A 20343-nucleotide genomic window follows, 5' to 3' on the forward strand; every position below is an offset into this window, starting at 1 on the left:
CTATTTCACTGTGGAACTACAATGCCACAATCACCTGTCAGTGCTGTGCTGCCACGTGCGCTGCTGATAACGTATGTTACAGAAGTAAGGCGGTGTGCTGGGGTGTCTACTTTAGATGCCCCAGCACAGTTACACTATTTCACTGTGGAATTTCAAGTGCCAGAATGACCTGTCAGTGCTGGATTATGCTGACTACAGATCAGCTCACCCCAACGCAGCTATGGGATATGCTGCTGCTGGAGGCGGGAGGCAGTGCTGGAGCTCTGTGCTGCTGCTGCTGTCTGACATGGTGCTGCTGCCGGTTCTGTGTCCCGGGGCCAGGGACATACAATGCCGCTACAGGTGCTGGGTCCAGCAGCTGGGTCCAGCAGCCAGCCCTGGGATATACACTCGCTGGCTTGGGATCGCCAATGGCAGATGGGGGGGCGGGGTCAGGCCTCAAGGAGAGTGAGCTGAGCTGAGCAGCTGTGCGATAAGACTCTGCAGCCACCACTGTCTCTCACCTAGAATCTCTCCGCTGTGTCCATCCCTGGCAATAGCTCCCACAGGCCCCCTGTCGCCCAAATTTACTATGCGCCTCCAAGCCATTGCGGGGGCTGCGGAGCGATGGTTACACCACTGGTACTGTGCTATACTTTACCTAGACGTTTAGCATTTTGTGATTTTGATCTAGCATTTAGGTGCCCATACACAGTACAATTATTGTATTCGCTATGGACTAGATTGCATCGCATCGCATGCAATTTGCTATGTGCAGCACATACCTTTTTGAGCTGTGCGATGGCATGTGCACGGGAGCGCACATCTCTTTGGACACAGCAATTGTACCATGTATTGTACCTTTATTGTTGTTTATGTATGTACCTTTATTGTTGTTATTATTATTATTACTACTTGTTTTATTGAAACATGCTTCTAAACTAAATAAAACAAATCTCTGTTTTACATTGAAACCTATTGCTATGAACAGTACATGGCTGCTGTCAACTCTCCATTTGCATTTCCCTTTATTTTTGGTTTATCTACTTGCTAGAAATACCAGCATCCCATAGCCGTAAGACAGCAGAAAATGTCTTATGCTGTGCGCTTCTCAAAGCTGTTGTAATGCCCTTTAGGGCATCCTAGCTGTTGTCCTAAATTGAGATGACAGTATTGCTCATATTAAATTGCCTTTGCGCTTGGGTTAGCATGCTGGGATCCATATCTATTAATGCAGGAGTGTCCAAATGTCCTACTAAGAAAGCAATTTGTTCCTCAGTGGGGTATCCACAAAGCAGCTGGTCTAAGGAGCTATAAGAGGTGATGTTAGGGGCAACTTTAGTTTTTTCTATTTTAATGGAAATTTGTACTGATCCGTCAACATTTTTGAAACTACTACTTGTCAACGAGGCAGCACACATCCATCTTCCCTGGCCTCTTCTTACCTCCCAACAGGCCTGTCATATCTCTCTTGTAGAGAGACAGCCTTTTACACAGCCTGAGCCTCATAATAAGCACAGTGACAGTAACAAATGTTGTATTAATGGATTTTTAAAAAATTCCCCAGGGAGACAACAATTTGTGTACATTTTTGCTAAATGCCAGTTTTGAAACCTAGCAAGAGACAAATAATGTTCCCTTAAGTGACTTTTCTATGCAAGTTTGACAATATCAAAACATCTTAAAGTTTCACTTAAATATATTTGTATTTTACTGATGTTAATTTATACTACGAATGTAATAGCTAAGATAACTTTGTGGTGTTTATTTTGGAGTATACATTAGCATGCATTAACATAAACAATATAAAATACAGAAAGCACTTGTTATGCACATCCCACAACACATAGAATGTGCAATGTCAGAAACACCCATTTCTAGACAGAAGCAAAGAAAATGTACTTAATAATGACTACATTTTATTTAAAAAATATAGAAAAATGTACTTGTGGACCGCAGTTTAAGTGCTTGTGCATACGCACTGTCACGTGCGTGTTTGTGCAGATCTCAGTAAATCACTCCCAAACACTGTTCCTGCTCTGTGTGTTCTTGCACATAGTATGCCAGCCTCTGCCCACACAGAATGGGCACTAAAATATTGTTTCAAACCTTCACCACTGCAACTTGAAGGGATCATGTATACAGTAACTGGCTGCATGCATCATATATGCATTGATTTTAGTAGAAGAGAAAGGAAATACCCACACTGGAAACAAGGTAGAACTACTATGGGTTTGGGTTATAAGTAATCTTAAAACCAATGCTTAAAGCTGGGTACACACTAGGCAATATCACAAACAATATCGATCATATTGGACATTCTGAGCATTGTCTCTGACCCTGATTTCTCTTCTGTCCAGATGGATGACATGATCAATTGATTTGTTGCTAGAGGTTACTCCATGACTGAATTGCTAGCTACTAAAGAATCAGTTATGTGTCTAAATCATTCTGAAACCTAAACCTGTTACTGTGGATATTATCCCTTTGGTTACCACATACAATCAAATGAGCCCGAATATTAACCGTATTGCCCACACACACTGGCCACTGGTTCGATCAGACCCTGATACTGGGGTCAATAAATCTAAACTGCTCACCAGCTACAAACGATATGGAAATTTTAAAGACATTTTTGTCAAATCTGATGCAGCCCGAGCCAAAAATGCACGTACCACCCCTAAATTAGGATGTGTATGGTGCCAGTGTGAGATCTGTCAATATTTGATCCCAGGTGTCACTTTTAATCACCCCCCACTGGCCAAAACCTGCTGTACATATGACATACGCTGTCCTGTAATTCCCAATATACAGTTTACCAGATCATATCTCCTTGCGGACTTTCAAATATCGGAAAAACAGATCGCTCCTTTAAGGAGCGCATGGCGGCCAACAGGTCAGCCATCAAAAAAGCGTTGTCTCTAGGGACCAGTGACCAGCCAGTTGCGCGGCACTTCGTCACCCATAAGCACAATGTGTCATCTATTAAATACAGGATGATAGACCACATACTGTACATATGAAGCCAGATGGATTGTGAGATTGGGCACTGTGGCACCAAATGGACTTAATGAATATTCAGGTATCTCTGCACTATTATAATCCGTTATGCTTATTGTTACATATTCTATCTGTGCTCTGATCTTTCTGATATTTGGGCCATACTTATTATACTCTTATTGCTCATGTTGTAATCTACCTGCTGTTTGTATCGTCCGTATATGGTTATTGTTGTTATTTGATTGTATCCATGGTGATGGGTGCATGCTAACAGAAACTCTGTACGTCAGTTCGGCGGCTGCCGCTGACATCACTGACTTGCATTGCTGGGACGGCTCCTGCCTCCCCGCCAGCATGACCCTCACTGGGTGTTGTTACAAGGTATGTTTGCATCATTGTTCATTGTTTGTAGCCTGATGACACTACCTCAACGGTATTGAAACATTGCTGTTCTCATTAATAAACCTATGAAGTTACCTGCCTGAACAGAGTTCCTTTATAGTGCTGCACTACATACTGGGTATATACATACACGATTACAGGTCCGGCACTTCCAATAGATAGTCAGGTGCTTCGGCAAGTGCCTGCTCACTACAGGAGATAATACAAATACAAAAAAGAGCAGCACTCCATTCGATAAAAAAGTTATAGTGTATTGATAAACCACAGCAACGTTTCAATGCGGGTGTCGCATTGTCATCAGGAGCCTGATGACAATGCGACACCCGCATTGAAATGTTCCTGTGGTTAATTAATACACTATATCTTTTTTACCGAATGGAGTGCTGCTCTTCTTTATATATATATATATATATATATATATATATATATATATATATATATATATATATATATATATTCATAGAGGAGGATCCGGCACGACAGGTCTTAAGGTAGCCAGAGAGGGTAATAACTGCCCAGGTGCCAACGATAGGGACCTTTCAGCCCCTTGTGGATAGATAGGGAAAGAACGGGCACTCAGGGTCTTGATAGTGGTGAAAACAAAGGACTGTTTATTCAGTCAGATGGTCCGTCTACGTTTCGGGGTCTCCCCCTTCGTCAGGACAGGTAGTAGGTATAACAACAAGAAGGTGCAATACAGGTGAATTATAAAGGCTCAGTGACTTACCCCTCCTGCAGCTTGCGCTCACTCTCCGGGACCGCTGTGCTGACTTCCGGGTGCGATCGCGCCGTGATGACGTCACCGTGATTGACAGTGTCATCCCTCCGGCGCATCAGAGCGGGGCTGGCCTGCGGTCACGTGGGGCGGGCTGTGGGAGGCATACAGAGCGTCATACATTACAGAATACATTATACATGGTGCATTAAAATTGTGACAATAGATGCTTCAGTGACATGTCAATATAGTGAAAAGAGAATCCAGGACACAGCACCTGAAAACATAAACATGCAAACATTAGTGATATCGCACTGCAAAATATACAAAGTAACTATACGTGAGGTGGTGCTGACATCTAGTGGTGGACATGAGAATCAAGTAAAAAGTAAAGGATTTGTTAAAAGCAAAGCGAGCTACACTGGGTACAGTGTAGCTGGGGTACATGCATACCGTGTAACATGTGTGCTCGGTGTGCTCACAGCACTACCTGCTGAACTAATGCTGCTAATAGGACTGGCATATGTCTGTAAAGAGTAAACCCGTAGGTTTGACAAATGTATCGGTTGCCGAGTGTGCCCGCAGCATGGTGCAAGGGAAGGTACTTTTTACTTGATTCTCATGTCCACCACTAGATGTCAGCACCACCTCACGTATAGTTACTTTGTATATTTTGCAGTGCGATATCACTAATGTTTGCATGTTTATGTTTTCAGGTGCTGTGTCCTGGATTCTCTTTTCACTATATTGACATGTCACTGAAGCATCTATTGTCACAATTTTAATGCACCATGTATAATGTATTCTGTAATGTATGACGCTCTGTATGCCTCCCACAGCCCGCCCCACGTGACCGCAGGCCAGCCCCGCTCTGATGCGCCGGAGGGATGACACTGTCAATCACGGTGACGTCATCACGGCGCGATCGCACCCGGAAGTCAGCCCAGCGGTCCCAGAGAGTGAGCGCAAGCTGCAGGAGGGGTAAGTCACTGAGCCTTTATAATTCACCTGTATTGCACCTTCTTGTTGTTATACCTACTACCTGTCCTGACGAAGGGGGAGACCCCGAAACATAGACGGACCATCTGACTGAATAAACAGTCCTTTGTTTTCACCACTATCAAGACCCTGAGTGCCCGTTCTTTCCCTATCTATATATATATATATATATATATATATATATATATATATATATATAGATATATAGATATATATCTATATATCTATATATATAGATATATAGATATATATCTATATCTATATATCTATATCTATATCTATATATATATATATATATATATAGAGAGAGAGAGAGAGAGAGAGAGAGAGAGAGAGAGAGAGAGAGAGAGAGAGAGAGAGAGAGATAATATATATATATATATATATATAGTTTAGAGATGAGCGGGTCCGGATCTTTGAGATCCGAACCCACCCGAACATCGTGATCCGAGGAGGGATCCGAGCCGACTAGGGAGTTTCCGCCTGAATTCCGGACCGAAAACGAGGCAAAACGTCATCATCGTGCGGTTGGATTCTCGCGGGATCTGGATTCTATATAAGACGCACGCGTGCCCCGCCATCTTCACTCCATTATAGGAGAGGGAAGAAGGTGCTTGGGATCTGTGCTTTGTGCTGTGTGCTTTTGTTTGGTGCTGCAGTGCTCACTCGATTAGGGTCTGCACGCAGGGGCTGCTGACTGTACACAAGTCCAGTGTACAGGGGCTGCAAGGGCTGTGTTCAGTGTGACAGGGCCTGTGTGCAGTGTGACAGGGGCTGTGTCCAGTGTACAGGGGTGGTGTCCAGTCTACAGGGGCTGTGTACAGGGGTTGTGTCCAGTGTACAGGGGCTGTGTCCAGTGTACAGGGGCTGTGCACAGGTGCTGTGTCCAGTGTACAGGGGCTGTGTACAGGGGTTGTTTCCAGTGTACAGGGGCTGTGTGCAGTGTACAGGGGCTGTGTCCAGTGTACGTGGGCTGTGCACAGGGGCTGTGTCCAGTGTACAGGGGCTGTGTACAGGGTGCATTGGCCAGTGTGACAGGGGCTGTGTCCAGTGTGACAGGGGCTGTGTCCATTGTCCAGGGGCTGTGTCCAGGGTGACGGCCTGTGTCCAGGGGCAGTGTCCAGTGTGACAGCTGTGTTCAGGGTGACGGCCTGTGTCCAGGGGCAGTGTCCAGTGTGACGACTGTGTTCAGTGTACAGGAGCTGTGTCCAGAGGCTGTGTCCATTGTCCAGGGGCTGTCTCCAGGGTGACGGCCTGTATCCAGTGTCCAGTGTGATGGCCGGTGTCCAGGGGCAGTGTCCAGTGTGACAGGCTGTATCCAGTGTGCAGTGTAAGGGGCTGTGTCCAGGGGCAGTGTCCAGGGGCAGTGTCCAGGGGCAGTGTCCATTGTCCAGGGGCAGCGTCCAATGTGACGGCTGTGTCCAGTGTACAGGACTGTGTCCAGGGGCTGTGTCCATTGTCCAGGGGATGTGTCCAGGGTGACGGGCTGTATCCAGTGTCCAGTGTAATGGCTGTGTCCAGTGTACAGGAGCTGTGTCCAGAGGCTACTGAATGTCCATTGCCCAGGGGCTGTGTCCAGGGTGACGGCCTGTATCCAGTGTCCAGTGTGACGGGCTGTATCCAGTGTCCATTGTAATGAGCTGTGTCCAGGGGCTGTGTCCAGGGGCAGTGTCTAGGGGCAGTGTCCAGTGTCCAGGGGCAGTGTCCAGTGTGACAGGCTGTGTCCAGTGTAAAATAAGAAAAATAAAAGTAATAAATAAAATAAAACACATTTTTGGAGGATGATGGAGTAGGAAATAGTGGGAGATCAGCAACCTGATAGAAGTGCTGAAGCTGCTACCAACAGTCAGACTCATGATGACAAGGCCGATGGTCAAAGGCCTAGAGGCCATGTAAAATCAAAGCAGAAATGTAATTTTACAATGGTCCATAAAAAACATAAGGGTGGGTGGGAGTGACCATGGACAATTTCATCTTGCACCTCTTTGTATTTTTTGCTCTTTGGAGCATTTCTCTTTTTTTGGGGAGTAATTTATTAAACTGCCACCCTTGTCTGCCCCTGCAGTGCCGCTCTTCTTCCAAGATGTGCCAGGTTGGAAGTGTAAGGTCCACATGTATGTGATGCCCACTGCTGTCGCTTAGCTTAGTCATCCAGTTACCTCGGTATAACATTTTGGCCCAACTACAGTAAATAAAAAAAAAATTGTGAGCTGTGAAGTGATCAAAATTGACTGGAAATGAGTGGTAACTAATGTTATTGAGGTTAATAATACTTTAGGGGCATAAACAGGCCCAAATTCTGTTATTTTAGCCATTTTTAGCATTTTTTCATAAAAATCCAGATCCAAAACCAAAACCCTCAAGGGTGGTTTTGCCAAAACCAATCCAGATGCAAAACACGAAGGGAGATCCAGATCCAAAACCAAAACCCGAAAAAGTGGCCGCCGCACATCTATATATATATCCTGACGATAGTGCCAATAAAGAGAGCACTGAAACGTTGATCACCAAGACACTGTATTGTGGTGTTTCTTTGAGAAAGCTGAGTGCCGCACCCATCCTGTACCTATATATATATATATATATATATATATATATATATATATATATATATATATATATATATATATATATATATATATATATATATATATATATATATATAGCGGGTGATGGTGCGGCACTCACGGCACTTGCACAGAAACACGAATAGACCAATATTGGATCAACGTTTCAAAATTTATTAATTTTTTTCGTCAGGATAATAAAACAGTACAAACACCAACCTTAAATATTTCAAGTTTATTCTCTCCTCCTACAGCGCTGCTCTCTCCTATACCAAACAATCTTTCTTCAAATCTCTCATCTCTTCCCATTCCTCCAATCCCCGACGTCTCTTTGATACTTTCAACACTCTACTTCGCCCTGCACCACCCCTCCTCCCTTCATCCCTCACTGCCACTGACTTTGCCTCCTTCTTCCTCTCTAAAATTGAGGTAATCCGACATGATATCTCCTTCCATACCCCCTCTGCTGCCCACCCACCCCAATCATCCTCCCCTACCAACTACCCCACTCTGTCATCCTTCTGCCCTACTACAGCTTAAGAAGTCCGCTCCCTCATCTCATCCTCTCCCCCCTCTACCTGTCCCTTGGACCCTCTCCCCTCCCGTCTCCTCAGTTCCCTCTCCCCCACTGGCTGCTCCCACCTTGCTCACCTCTTTAACCTATCTCTTTCTACTGGCATCTTTCCCTCACTCTTCAAACACGCTCTGGTCTCGCCTATTCTTAAAAAACCTAACCTGAACCCTTTATCTCCCACAAGCTACCGCCCTATCTCTCTTCTCCCATTTGCCTCTAAAATACTAGAACGGCTGGTTTACAGGCGTCTCACCAGCTACCTGTCTGACCACTCCATCCTAGATCCCCTTCAATCTGGCTTTCGCCCACTTCACTACACTGAGACTGCCCTAGTGAAAGTCACCAATGACCTGCTGTCAGCCAAATCCAAGGGTCACTTCTCCCTGCTTATCCTTTTGGACCTATCTGCTGCCTTTGACACTGTGGATCACCCTCTCCTCCTCCACACACTCCAAAACATTGGCATCTCTGGCACAGTCTTCAACTGGTTTTCCTCTTACCTCTTCAACCGTTCCTTCTCAGTCTCTGCCTCTGGCTCTACCTCACCACCTTCTATCCTTCCTGTCTGGGTCCCTCAGGGTTTCGTCCTTGGCCCCATTCTGTTCTCTCTGTACACCTCCTCTCTGGGTGCACTCATTAACTCCTTTGGCTTACAATATCACCTCTATGCAGATGACACCCAAATCTACCTCTCCTCTCCTGATCTGTCCCCCACTGTTTTCTCTCAAGTTTCCAACTGCCTCGCTGCCATCTCTACCTGGATGTCTGAGTGATTTCTGAAGCTGAATATGGACAAAACCGAACTTATTATCTTTCCCCCACCCAGAGCTATGCCCCCTACTAATATCTCTATCACTGTTAACAACACCATCATCTCCCCTGTTCCCCAACTCCACTGCCTGGGTGTCACTCTTGACTCCTCCCTCTCCTTTGCACCCCACATCCAAGCCCTGGCCCATTCTTGCCGGTTCCAGTTACGCAACATTGCTCGCATCAGGCCCTTTCTCTCACAGAGTGCAACTAAGCTGATCATCCACTCATTAGTCATCTCACGGCTTGACTACTGTAATGCTCTTCTCACTGGCCTCGCTCAATCCCAACTAGCTCCTCTCCAATCTGTCCTCAATGCTGCAGCCAGGCTTATCTTCCTCTCCCGCCGCTCTAACTCTGCTACTCCCCTTCAACAAAATCTGCACTGGCTTCCATTCCCCTACAGAATCCTCTTCAAACACCTCACACTCACATACAGGGCCATCTCTAATTCCATTGCTCCATATATCTCTAACCTCATCTCCATTCATACACCCTCCTGCCCTCTACGGTCAGCTGACGACTGTCGTCTCTCCTCCACCCTGATCACTGCTTCCCATGCTAGAGTACAGGACTTTGCCCGTGCTGCACCCATTCAGTGGAACGCACTCCCTCGCTCCATTAGACTCTCCCCGACCTTGCAAAGCTTCAAACGGGCACTGAAAACTCACCTATTCATCAAAGCGTACCCTTCCACTGCATAAACCAGCTGGTTCTCCGACCCCTTGCCTGTTTACATCCTGCTATCTAACCACCACCCCCTCGCTTGCACCTCTTGTAATCTGTCTGTCTCCCCTTCCTACTAGATTGTAAGCTCCTCCAAGTAGGGCCCTCTTCCCTCCTGTTGTCAAAGCCCACTTCTCTTCACATTTCACTCACAGCTCTCCTTTACTCCAACACTCAGTGACCATCTTCATACTCATCTCCATCATTGGCCTCAAGCCTCTAGTTGTATGTTGATTGGGTCCTCACTACTTACATTTAAGCTGTAATGTGTATTGAACTGTGGTGCTCTTTATTTGTACTGTATTTTTGTTATTTATTCAATGTTATGCCAAGTTTTGTCTCCCTGTATTGTTCCTTTGTACGGCGCTGCGAAACACTTGTGGTGCCTTATAAATAAAATTATAATAATAATAATAATAATAATAAATAGAGGAGCATCCCACGTGCAGCTCTGGACGGAGTGGCTGGGACGCTTACCCGCCCCCGTCCAGGTGACGGCTGACGTCATTACGAAATAACGCGCCAGACGTCACAATCACCATAGTAACACATAAACATTAAAAGCATCAGACAACGCGTCCTAGCAACGGCATCACTGCATGTAGTACAGCAAAAGAGACTAAATAAGCGGCATAATACAAGAATACAAAAAATGAGAGAATGTAATGTATGTCAGTCTATGGAAATCATTTACGAAACACACCCAGTGGAAAATGCTCATTAAGCCCCCGTGGGGCTATGGTGTCCAGCTGATGGATCCACCATGTCTCCTTACGGAGTAGTGCTCGAGCACGATCGCCACCCCGTTTGTCAGGCGGGATGCAATCAATAGCCCGGTATTTCAAGCTGGACAATGGGTGTTTTTTGTAGGCAAAATGCCTGGCGACAGGTTGGTCGCTCTTGCCGGTCTCAATGGCATTACGAATAGAGCATCGGAGCATAGACATACGTTCCTTCATTTTTCTCTCGGTTTTGCCAACATAATACAGGCTACAGGGGCAAACGATCAAATATACAATGAAGGAGAAATTACAGGTGAAATGAAAACCAATGTTATAAACTTTACCAGAATAGGGGTGATTAAAGGTGCTGCCAGTAACTAGGAACTGACATGTAACACAGGTACAGCGAAAATTGCCAACACGGGGCGTACCTAACCACATTTTTTCAGTTACATCATGTTGAAATTTTACATCAGTTTTGACAAGCAGTTGTTTTAGGCTCTGTCCCTTGGTAAAACAGGGCATGACGCGGTGTTCACCAAAGGGTAATTTTTTATCACTCTCAAGTACAGACCAATTATTACGAACTGTGGAGACAATAGCCTCGGAGGCAACATTATAACGGGTCACCATAGGTATGACATTATGCAATTTTTCTTGGGGAACCTTCCTTTGGAATAATGAGTCCCTGTCAAGTGACAGCACCCTCTCTTTGCAGGCCAACAGATCGCGGTGATTGTAGCCGCGCTGACACAATTTAGAAATAAACGTAACTAGTTGCTTTTCACAAACAGAGCGATTGATATTAATACGTCGATACCGGAGCATCTGTGAGTAAGGCAAGCTCTTAATAAGTTTAGTAGGATGACAACTTTGGGCTTGTAAGATGGTATTACGGTCGGTCTTTTTTATATACACACTGGTAACCAATGTGTCATCAAGTCGACCAATGTCGACATCCAAAAAATGTGCTGCAAAAGCATTAATCTCAAAAGTGAATTTAACAGGGGAATCAGAAGAATTATGCAAATCAAGGAGGGCCTGGAGATTTGAGGGGTCACCACGCCATAAAACAAACACATCATCAATGAATCTTTTAAATAATATGCAACTTTCAGTAAATAAAGATTTGGAGAAAAAAACATCAAATTCAACAGAAAACATGAAAATGTTCGCATAAGAAGGGGCGACTGAAGAGTCCATAGAGCAACCCTGTAACTGCAAATATTGGTTGTTGTACAGAAAAAAGTTATTACGTAACAAAAAATCCATACAAGATACAATAAATTCAATTTTGGATAAAGAGAAGTCACTTTCTGACTCCAAAAACTTCTTTAATGCAGACAGTCCCAGGGAATGGGGAATGATGGTATATAGGTTAATAACGTCAATAGTTACCAGATGGCAGGCAGTGGCAGTCTGTAAGTGGGGCTGAAGAGCGAGCAAGAAGTCAGTCGTATCCAAAAGGAAGGAAGGTTGCTTTTTAATAAGGGGTTGGAGAAGATCGTCAATAAATGTTGCCAAAGGTTGTAATAAAGAGTCATGTCCAGCAACAATCGGCCGTCCAGGTGGAGGGTTAATACCCTTGTGGACCTTTGGGAGCGTATAGAATAAAGGCACTTTCGGTGAAGTAGGTAGTAGGACATCTTTAATGGACTCGGTGATGATAGAGTGTTGAACACCCAATGTTAGGATGTCAGTCAAACCAGCTCTACACAGCTGCATAGGGTTGCTGGATAGTAATTTATAGGTGGTGGAATCAGATAAATGTCGGCGTACCTCACGATCATAGTCCTCAATATCTTGAAGGACTACTGCGCCGCCCTTATCAGCGGCACGTATAACAAGGGAGTTGTTGGACATTAATTGTTTCAAGGCATAACGTTCATCACAAGCTAGATTGGGGTGCACTTTTGGTGATGATTTTACTTTTTTGTCGACCTGATGTTCAAGGACTTGTGAGAAAGTTTTTATCGAGGCATTGGCAGAACAAGGTTCAAAGGCGGAAGGGGGACAAAACTTTTTGATAGCCGCAGGTATAGGCGGTGTCACAGGATCGGAGGATAGTGTCGGAGGACGTTGATGGAAATATTCTTTGAGCTTCAATTTACGTACCAGCTCATGGTGTTCAATTTTCCATTGCAGATCGTTAAATGGTACTGTAGGCACGAATGACAACCCACGAGAAAGAAGACGTTCCTCGCTGGTTGAGAGTTCATAAGATGATAAGTTAAATATCAGGGTCTCATCGGGGGGCGACCAACCCTTCTTCTGCCTCTTATGCTGCTGTCCTCTCCGGGTGTAGCGTCTTTGCCTCTGCCGGCCCGTCCTCGTCTCTGCAGGGGATTGGTCCCTAAAGGGACTTGAGAATCATAGTATCTCTCAGTTTCACTATTTGAACTTTGTTGTTCCTGAGAGGATTCGGTATCAAATTGGCTGGTGGTATTCTTGCCGCGTTGTTTGCGACGGAAGAACGGGCGTTTTGGGGCATCAGAGGGATTGCCAGAGGGCCACCGATACACGGCATGCCTCTCATAGTCTCCCTGGACCTTGGTCATTTTTTCATTTTTTAAAATAATCAGTTCTTTTTTATACGCCGCAATCTGTGTCTTTAGACGATCCAGCCAATTAGTATCCAAATCGATGGATAGGGTTGCCAGGTGAGCATCCTCAAACTTGGAGATTTTCTCCTTGACAATTTTGAGTTCCTTGGAGGACTGCTTAATAACCAGGACCATCAGGTCCAAAGAGCAGCGATTCAGTATGCCCACCCATTTCTTACAGAATGCAGGGTCGAAACGACCGATGGTGGGGCAGTTCCGTACACGAAATCCCCTTGGAATCATTTTACTTTTGAAGTAATCGCTTAAAGAAATGGCATGTAAGTGGTAGTCAACCTCTTTTTTCTTTAACCGTAACAAATCACGGTAAACAATGTCAGCTGATGATGATTCCGCCATATCTGCAAGCCCTTGCTCCAACACGATTGCATTCACCTCAACATCTGAAAAGGTGTAAGTGGTTTCTTTAGGAAAATCAAATAAGCCAGGTAATTCCTCCTCAGCCATGATGCAGATAGTAGTTGTAGACAAGTTGTCAGATCCCAATTACCTATGCCAGGCAGTGCGGGATAATAGAGTAAAAACAAGTCCAGATACTGGAACTCACAGGTATTCTGCTGTGAGATGACAATTTCTCTCAAAGAGTAATGGGTGCCAAAAGGACAGATAGGAAGCACTTGGCAGGTGCTACCAACAAATGTAGACAACGAGGGTCCGGCACTCCAAACGATCATGTATCCAAGCCGGTGCCCGCACAGCAAGTAGCAATGTAGCGGGTGATGGTGCGGCACTCACGGCACTTGCACAGAAACACGAATAGACCAATAGTGGATCAACGTTTCAAAATTTATTAATTTTTTCGTCAGGATAATAAAACAGTACAAACACCAACCTTAAATAGAGGAGCATCCCACGTGCAGCTCTGGACGGAGTGGCTGGGACGCTTACCCGCCCCCGTCCAGGTGACGGCTGACGTCATTACGAAATAACGCGCCAGACGTCACAATCACCATAGTAACACATAAACATTAAAAGCATCAGACAACGCGTCCTAGCAACGGCATCACTGCATGTAGTACAGCAAAAGAGACTGAATAAGCGGCATAATACAAGAATACAAAAAATGAGAGAATGTAATGTATGTCAGTCTATGGAAATCATTTACGAAACACACCCAGTGGAAAATGCTCATTAAGCCCCCGTGGGGCTATGGTGTCCAGCTGATGGATCCACCATGTCTCCTTACGGAGTAGTGCTCGAGCACGATCACCACCCCGTTTGTCAGGCGGGATGCAATCAATAGCCCGGTATTTCAAGCTGGACAATGGGTGTTTTTTGTAGGCAAAATGCCTGGCGACCGGTTGGTCGCTCTTGCCGGTCTCAATGGCATTACGAATAGAGCATCAGTGCATAGACATACGTTCCTTCATTTTTCTCTCGGTTTTGCCAACATAATACAGGCTACAGGGGCAAACGATCAAATATACAATGAAGGAGGAATTACCGGTGAAATGAAAACCAATGTTATAAACTTTACCAGAATAGGGGTGATTAAAGGTGCTGCCAGTAACTAGGAACTGACATGTAATACAGGTACAGCGAAAATTGCCAACACGGGGCGTACCTAACCACATTTTTTCAGTTACATCATGTTGAAATTTTACATCAGTTTTGACAAGCAGTTGTTTTAGGCTCTGTCCCTTGGTAAAACAGGGCATGACGCGGTGTTCACCAAAGGGTAAATTTTTATCACTCTCAAGTACAGACCAATTATTACGAACTGTGGAGACAATAGCCTCGGAGGCAACATTATAACGGGTCACCATAAGTATGACATTATGCAATTTACTAATGAAAAACCAAGAAGTGCAAATAATTAGGTTTGTTTGCTACAATTTCAGTTTATACTATCCCTTTTAATTGTCACATGTCATCAAAGTTTGCTGTAATTAATTACTAATGAGCTTTAAAGTATTCACCTCTTTAAACAATACAGTAATTAAGACATTTGTAATTAAAGTGACATTAAACAAACAGGTTGAGGTTTATCCAGGAACAAGTTCTGATTGATGTAAACAGATTTTAGTTTCATTTCATAAAATGCTTCAGGACAACATTCTCTACAGATTTAATATTTAATGCTATAAGAAAATGCATGTTCTTTCCCCTTTTTTTTTTTTGGTTGGGGGGGGCACCTGAATTAAAGGGATCCAAATGGATCCAAATGAACCATAGTGGCAACTCGGGTTTACCAGCCTTGATTGGATTCCACATTTTTTTTTATCATCCCAGCATCTGATGCCCATGTGTGTTGGTTTATATATAAGTGCCCGTGGAAGTGATTTAGACCATGGAGAGAGTTGTGTGTTCTGATGGTCTGTGCTTACTTCACATTGAGTCTAGGGGTATCCTTGTTAGAGTTTAGGAGTGTCCATATTAGATATGTGTAAGTCTGACATTTCTCACACTGTCATCATAGAGAAGCCTCTTTCACCTCCTTCTACCATGTCTTCTATCGGGATGCAGTTAGAATCCAGCAGTCATAATCCCGACGCCGGAATCCCGACCGCCGAAATCCCGACACTTTGTCCCTCTATGGGTGTCCACGACACCCATAGAGGGAGAATAAATTAGTGTAGCGAGGCACTAGGCCCGCTACGTGGCGAGCTCAGCGAGTCCGCAAGGGGGGGCAATCCACGTCGCCGTCCCCTTGTCGGTATTTTGGCGGTTGGGATTCCCGCATCGGGATTTTGACCGCTGGGATTCCGACCACAGGAATTTCTTACCAATCCCCTTCTTCCATCTGCACATCTGGGGAGCAGTAGGGATATGATCACTAGGTCAACAAGAGGAAGGTCAACAAGCATTAGGTGAACCACTGAAGGTCAACATGCATAAAGATCGACATGACTGAAGGTCGATATGGGGTTAGGTCGACAGGGTCATAGGTCAATACAAGCATTAGGTCAACATGGGGATGGTCGACAGTCAAAAAGTCGACACAGCGTTTTTAACTTTTCTTGAGCCTACATGTGCTGACAGGCGGTAGTTCATGCCGAACCATCCACTAGGGCTTGGTGGGAGAATAAAATAGTGTGCCGAGCGTAGCAATGCACCGTGCCCAAAGTATGGCAAGTGCAGCGAGCCATGTGAGGGGACATGGTGCACTTTTTTAGTGTCCACTGTGTCGACAGTCGGGTAAAAAAAGTTAAGATCCCCATCTCGACCTTTTAACCGTCGATCTTTCCCATGTCGACCTTTAGTGGTCGACCTAATGCTTGTCTATCCTATGATCCATAGATTCAAGTAATGATGGCAATGAAGACAATAGAAATTAAGGAACAGGATGAGGGGCATATGTGTGTGCTACTATCTGAGACTGAGGGCGAGATTTATTGTGTTGACCGTTTTTCAGAAAATGCGATTTTAACTCAAATCGCCGTGTATCGCCATTTTTTTAAATCGACTTTTTTTTCCAGAAATCGCGTATTGAATGGCTGGCGCAATGGCGCATGAAAAGTGCGATAGACGGCGATATGGTGCCATAAAAGTGCTATTTCCGGGTTCGGTCATGTGCGTATTTGCGGCCAACCGGAATGCGATTTACACCAATACACCTGATCAGCCCATACAACATGCTAACCTATTGGCCCACCTTAGTCCCTTGCAATACGCATCACACCCCCTATATAAAGGGGCGCAGACGCCATTTTACCCTTTAAAAGGGAGTAAGGCGTTTGTGATGGAGAGGAGGATTGGTTAGGTGCAGAGGAGGCAGAGGGACAGCCAGCTTGGGCCCAAATACCCCAACCACTTGGAGAGGTAGGGGAGTGAGAGGCAGCACTGCCAGAGGCAGGACAGGGAGAGCCAGCATGCTCCCAGCAAGAGCTGCGCCAGGGAGAGGCCACATGGTGGAAGCTGAACAGGTGGCTATGGAGGATGAGGAGGAAGCAGGCACAAGCCATGTGTCCTCACAGAAGGAACAGAGTGCCAGGCACACAGAGGAGGAGCTGCAAGAGGGGGATTTCTCAGAGGTGGATTGGCCTGTGCAGGAGGCAGATGAAGCAGACTTGGAGGTGCTGGGGGAAGAAGCAGGACAGGAGGAGGAGGAGGAGGAAGAGGAAGAGGGTGAGGCTGAAAATGTGGAGGAGTAGGAGGATGATGCAGCTCGTACAGCTAGTGGGAGGAAAGTCAGGTTCTCTTATGAGGAGAATATGGCCCTGGTGCATGCACTCTTGCCCCTGTATGACCGCCTACTTGGTCCTCACCATCACCGCACAAGTGTGGCAAGAAAGAAGGGGATGTGGGACAATATCACCTCCGCGGTAAATGCAGTTAGCACACACAAGAGGAGTGTGTGCAATGTCGAAAAACGATACAATGACATCAAGCGCCTCCTCAAAGCCAAGCTTGCCCTGGAGAAGAAAAAGGCCTGTCGCACAGGAGGTGGCCCTAGGCAGGAAGTCCGCTTTAAGGCCTATGAGAGGCTGCTACGCCGAATCATCCCACCGGAGGTGCTTCCCGGCATCCACATTGCCAACACAGACAGGCCCCCCACTCCACCGCCAACTGGTAAGTCTCCACACATGTCAACTACATATTTTGCTATGTCATGTGCGCATGCTATTATGGTGGTATACTTTATCTGTCCAAAAGATTGCTCTGTGTGGAACTACATATCCCAGCAAAAGCACATTTTGCTAGCTTGCATTGCTAAATAATGGACTGTGCATTTTGCTGGGTTATGTAGTTCCACAGATCCAATTAATGTGTGCTGTCCTAATCACTGTAGGCCTGCAGTGTACTTGATTGTTAATCCATATCATTCCTCTGGGTAGTTGGAAAAGCACTGTACAGTCACTTTTACATGTGTAATCTGCTGGTCTTTCCTGTTATTTGCAAGTGGATTAAAAATATCATTCACAGTCATAATACTGAAATAACCACTTCAGTTCAAAGTCTTCACATTCCTTATGTAATCATATCAGAGTCAAAAAGTTTGATTTTGGTAAAGTTTTTATCAGCATATTTGAAAAAGTGCCAGTTAGGTGCAAATGATCATTATGGAAAATGTCTTCTTCTTTCAAACAGCTCCATCTCTGGAGTCCCAGCCTGCTGTTGAGCAACATCAGCCACATCCGATTGTTCACACTGTCCAGTCTGCAGGTGAGATATCATACTGTTACACAAACACATTGCACATTTCACACATGGCTTTCCCCACCACAGTAGCCTGTGCCAATACATAATGCATGAGCAACACCTAACCATTCCAACTAAGGTAACATGACCCACCATACACCAATCTGCATAGCATACTTACCACTCTTTTCTCATTTGTAGGTCCTTCACAACCGATGCCTGAACCTACGGATCCCATGCAAAATATGGACGACATGAGTGAAATCATCCTTGAGACGGTGCCATCGTTAGAACCTGCACAAAACCAAGCACACCCAGTCAATGAGGCCCCCTATACGCAGTCACATAGGCAGCAGCCCCCAATCATTGCAGCCACCAACACCCCCACTAGTGCGGAGGAGTTGCCGCAATCCATCCATCTTTTCAAGGGGAAACAACTAGCTTTTATGGAGGTGCAGACCACCCAACTAGAAACCGTTAAGGGGTATGTGCGTAACATAGCTCTGCAAATGAGACGAATTTCTCAAAGTGTGCGTGCTAATGTAGGGACACAAATTTGTCTTGTCTCCACATTAGACACACGCTTAGCAGAAATTGGCCAAGCCATTCAGGGCCAAACTACTAATTTTAGAGCACTAAATGCCAATATGGTTGAACAGACCCAAGCTATTAATGGCCAAACAACTGCGTTGATGTCCCTACAAACGCAACTCAGCCTCAGTGAAACTACTTTGTTAGGTCAGCACCAAACCACATCTACCCAAAGTAGTAGTGTGTCCTCCACACCCATGAGTGGGTCCCCCACTACTCCCCCACGGCGTAGTGTCCGTACTAGGGGTGGTGGTGCCACTAGTGGTAAGGGTGCTAATACCCGGCCTGTATTCAAAAATGAATAATGTTGTTTGCATTTACATGTGTATCATGTTCTTTCTTTTTTTCCTTCACTCATGCAGTGAATGTTCATGAAAATTTTTTATATGGTATGGCCTATGGCTAAATGTTTCAGCAAGTAAAAATTATTTGCATCCAGCAAACTTGTTGTCATTCTTTACAAATGATTACCCACACTGTTCTATTATGTATTGTCAACTAGTGACATTTTAGCAGCCACGGGACTTTGGGTTGTGTGTGCTTATTTGTCATGGAATTTTAAGGAAATAGTCACATTTGAAGGGGATAAGCATTGGGAATTGCATACTGCATGTAGGCGTCACTTGTTTTGCTACATTTCAACCACCTCAGATCAATGATCCATGTCAACTCCATCCATTAAGCCTATGTTAATTTGTATTTGCCAACATTTTTACACACTGAAAACTACAGTACTTACTTGACATTGTTATAGGTGTTATCATGTTGCCAGGCATAAAGTATGCTGTGGTGGGGTAGCTTGCAGGTGTTGGCCATTATTGTTGGTCTGCTTCTGGGCAATTAACATGGACAGGGAAAAATGTAATGTTAACAATGTATGTGTGTTACAGGTTCCCCTTTACTATTTATTGTACACACAAAAATTACCTGTGAAATGCTGCAGGATCATCTGTGTACAAACCACATCCCCCCTCCGTGTACTTCGCACTACAACATCAGTAGTTTGAGCTTCCTGCACGACTGCTGCAGTGGCCACATCTACATAATTTGGTTGACCCAAAGCTATGTTATGCAGCATGCAGCAAGCCTGGACAACCAAAACCACTTTGGCAGAGTGGTATAGCAGTGTACCTGCTGACCTGTCCAAACACCGAAATCGGCTTTTCAGCACCCCAAAGGTGCGTTCCACTACATTGCGGGTAGCAATATGTGCAGCATTGTAGCGGTGCTGTGCAGGGCTTTGTGGGTTCCGCAGAGGTGTCATGAGCCACGAATGACACCCATATCCTGAGTCACCTAACGTGTAAAGGGATTTGTGTGGTCACATATCATGTGGGTAATTTGCACATAATAGTAGCAGCCTATACTATATTGTTTGGGCTGGTTTAAACAATTACAACAGAAATGACTCTTGAATAGAAGGTTACACACATGGATGTTAAAGGGAAAGACATAGGTAAGCAAACATCATGTAAACAGTGGTAAGTGACTTACCAAGTAGCCAGCCCTCTGGCATGGTGTGGTTGTGGAAACGGTCCCAGAGAGCTGAGTGCCG

At 45.1% G+C, this 20343-nt stretch overlaps 1 long non-coding RNA gene across 1 annotated transcript; it reads right to left on the reverse strand.

The window, feature by feature from the left end:
* Positions 1–18062: 18062 nt before the first annotated feature.
* On the reverse strand, positions 18063–19684 carry LOC146062572 (uncharacterized). The gene is made up of 3 exons (XR_014471399.1): positions 19528–19684; positions 18379–18491; positions 18063–18215 (listed from the first exon to the last, which is right to left on the reverse strand). It is a non-coding gene; the product is annotated as an uncharacterized LOC146062572 (long non-coding RNA).
* Between the last annotated feature and the right edge of the window lie 659 nt (positions 19685–20343).

This window comes from Crinia signifera, chromosome 3 (genome assembly GCF_055691185.1).
Source record: "Crinia signifera chromosome 3, ASM5569118v1, whole genome shotgun sequence".
Lineage (NCBI taxonomy): Eukaryota > Metazoa > Chordata > Amphibia > Anura > Myobatrachidae > Crinia > Crinia signifera.